Here is a 3,872-nt window from a genome sequence, read left to right on the forward strand (position 1 = left end):
CTGTGCCTCCATTTCTGTTCTCCCCGGTGTATTCTTTTAATCTTTGGTTTTTCTACAGGGGGGGGGGTCCTATTGCCCCATACAGACAGTCCTCCACACATATACACAATTGACTGTATGCACAGGGAGGGACAATGGGCCAATCTCTGTCTCTGCACAATTGTCTGCACCAGGGGTAGTCAACCTGTGGTCCTCCAGATGTCCATGGACTACAATTCCGAGGAGCCCCTGCCAATGCTGGGAATTGTAGTCCATGGACATCTGGAGGGCCGCAGTTTGACTACCCCTAGTCTGCACAGTTCTTCCCCATGATCAGCACCGGTTGGGACGGAACATTTATTTCATTCACCATGAATCTTCCCTCTTGGTGGTCCAAAGGCGGGGCAGCCTTACACCTGAGATAAGCTCATCTTCCAGGCGGCAGGGCCGAGAGCTTTCTTGCAATCCCTGTTGGGGAGGGGCTTCTCCCAGGAGTCCTCAGTTCGGATTGGAGCAGTCCATTACAGGAAAAAACAACCTTCTCCCCTAGGTCTATACGGTAGGAGACTCAGAAAACTTGTTGCTGTCCATCAACAAACCTGCAAGTCGTTCCATCATATCTCTAGTTGCCCTCCCCACACTTTATGGGTGTCCCATTCCCACTGCTGAACAGATCCAGGGCTATCCAGAATCCCAGTCATCCTAAGGGGTGGGAAGAAGTAGACTGCCCCGCCTTCGGATCACTGAGAAGGAAGATTGACATTTAGTTAAACAAATCTATTCTCCAGTGGGACATACAAAAGCAGTGGGCATGGGAGTCTGATAGTAGACCTGAGCTATGCACTGCAGAACCCATTGGCTATCAGGCGGGCAGCCAATCAAGCTGCAGGACACAGTCAAGAGTGCCCATTAGCCTTTAAACCAGGGGTAGTCAAACTGCGGCCCTCCAGATGCCCATGGACTACAATTCCCAGGAGCCCCCTGCCAGCATTCGCTGGCAGGGGGCTCCTGGGAATTGTAGTCCATGGGCATCTGGAGGGCCGCAGTTTGACTACCCCTGCTTTAAACGATAAGGCCCAACTCCTCCCAGGACCCCTTACCACACTTATTATAGTGGTTAGAGATTTACTGTATGTTTCCTTCCAACATATCTGAAGAAGCTTTTCTTGTTAGTGAGCTTCTCTGGCCAGTCTCGGCTCACTCCCAGGTTTGGCTTCTCTGACAGCTGACCTACAGTGTCTATTAAGATACACTTCTTTAGAGGTCTGTCCTTCCCTCCATTTCTTGAACAATTCCTTTTTCTTCCTTAGCTACTCCTGAAGTTCTCTGTTCATCCAAATGGGCTTCCTGAATCCCTGCCATGTTTCCATCTTGCTGAAATAGTCATGGCTTGAGCATGCAATAGCTCATTTAAGGAGAGCTCCCTTCTCTTCCAGCATTGTCCATGGGATGACTCTCATCAAGTCTCATTAAGTTTATTAAAGTCTAACAGATATGTCTGACTATGAACTTCCTTGGCCCCGCATCTCAATAGGAATTTTAGGAGGACAGGGTCACTCCCCCAAAGGGTTCCCACCTCCTTCACCCCTTCTACCGGCTTCTGCCTCTTGGTCAGTATTAACCTAAGTATGGCTGAGCCTTTTCTAGGTTCTCCCACCATTTGATAAATGAAATCTTGGGCTGGCAGGTCAGAAAGTTGCTTGACTCTGGACGGATTGTTTCCCAGTACACATCAAGGAGATTGAAATCACCCATAATTACAAGGTCCCATTGCCCAGATATCAAGGTGCTCAAGGAGAGCAGCACCCACAGCTTCACCTTGGTCGGGCAGTCTGTAGCAGAGGCCAACCACTTTCCCCTCCCTTATCTTCAACCAGATACTTTCCAAAGAAGTGTCACTCTCCTCCTCTAGTATTTCTTGAAGGCAAGCCCTCTCCTCACATACAATGCCACTCTACCTCCTCTTCAACCTTTTCTGTTTGTTTTTTTTTTAGTTCTGATATTCAAATCACTATCCCACTGCCTTCCCCTGCCCCGTGATCTTCTGAGAAATGGTCCATATAATTTGGGCTATATGGGTCAGAAGCCATTTATAGGAACAGTTTGTGGTGTAGGTGTTTTTTGCTCAAAATGACAAAGGAAAAGAAAGCATAGTGCTACACCACTTAACAAACAGTTGCTTTTTAAAGCAGGGAAGGGAATAAATTTTGCAGTGGAGAAGCTGCTCTGGCAAGCTCCAGTGAGGGATACTGTGAACTTTGCAGCTGATGTGCCATGTTGAACATTGGTTGCCCATGAACTGAACATTGAGCCTATTGCTTTGCAGCTATGGAGTAGCTGCCATGGTCGAATTCCATTTCCTCGTGTTGTGGAGGCTACTATCACCCAGAGTCATTGACACGTGGAATCCACCGCTGCAGGAAGTGGTGGGGACAGGCATAGCCAGCTTCTAGAAGGGACTGGATAAACATATGGAACAAAGGTCCATCCGTGGCTATTGGCCACAAGATGGAGATGGAGTCTGGGACAGTGATGCTCTGCATTCTTGATGCTTGGAGGACAACAGTGGGAGGGTTTCTGGACTTCTCGCCCCACTGATGGACGTCCTGATGGCACCTGGATTTAGATCACTGTGTGACTCCAGAGTGTTGGACTGGATGGGCCAAGGGCTTGATCCAAACTAGCTTCTTGTTTGTTGTTATGTCATCTCTTCAGGAGCTGAGTTGATTCTACTGAGTGGCCTGGCTGGGAGGAACTGTGCCTCCTGTAAGGCTGAGCAATACCAAGGAAGGGGCAAAACCCCAACCCAGATGGAGCTGGATACCTAAATGGTTGAGGTTACAAGCATATGTAAAAAAGACTGTGCAAAATGTATCTCTATTAATACAGGTAATTAAACACAAAATGGGCCTTTAGGCCATAGAGGTTACACACTATATTACGTATAATAATAATTAACCAGTGCAGAACAGATTTTTGTGCCCTGTGGGTGAAAGAACTGCTGTATTCAGTATGATTACACCTTCTCTCATTCCCTTTGGGGTGGCTATACAGGCCAGAGTCAGATGTAGCACTCCCAAAATCTAGTGCCACAATATAGATTTTGGAAAGCCCCCACAATATCTTCCATTGCTAACTACCATATAGATTCCTTCGTACAATGCGTTTGTGATATTAAATTGGAACCACTGAAGGAGGCTTTTGTGGCTGAAATATGTATGATCCAATATCAGTGGTTATTGTCCCAATCAATGCTGCTAAGTCTATAGTCTGTTGTTATGTATATTTAAAGTATGCAGCCTAGAGTTTACTGTATTCTCATGTGTACTGAAGAATAAGTGTTGGTTCTTATATGCCGCTTTTCTCTACCCAAAGGAATCTCAAAGCAGCTTACGATCACCTTCCCTTTACCCACAACAGACACCCTGTGAGGGAGGTGAGGCTGAGAGAGCCTTGATATTACTGAAGAAGAAGTGTTGGTTCTTATATGCTGCTTTTCTGTACCCAAATGAATCTCAAAGCAACTTACAATCACCTTCCCTTTTCTCTCCCCACAACAGACACCCTGTGAGGTGGGTGAGGCTGAGAGAGCCCTGATATTCCTGCTTGGTCAGAACAGCTTTATCAGTGCTGTGACGAGCCCAAGGTCACCCAGCTGGCTGCATGTGGGGGAGTGGGGAATCAAACCCAGCTCACCGGATTAAAAGTCCACACTCCTAACCACTTCAACCAAGCTGACTCAGAGGAGGGTGGGACTTCTGTGGCCTCGAGGCCTGTTTAGTTTTTAATGAACTTTTTCAGTGCATTGTATTATTAAAGATATATATATATTGTTAAATCTTTTTGAATGTATGCGCCGTGTACCCTCAACCTTTTAGGTATCCAACCCCATC

Source organism: Paroedura picta, chromosome 16 (genome assembly GCF_049243985.1).
Source record: "Paroedura picta isolate Pp20150507F chromosome 16, Ppicta_v3.0, whole genome shotgun sequence".
Taxonomy (NCBI): domain Eukaryota; kingdom Metazoa; phylum Chordata; class Lepidosauria; order Squamata; family Gekkonidae; genus Paroedura; species Paroedura picta.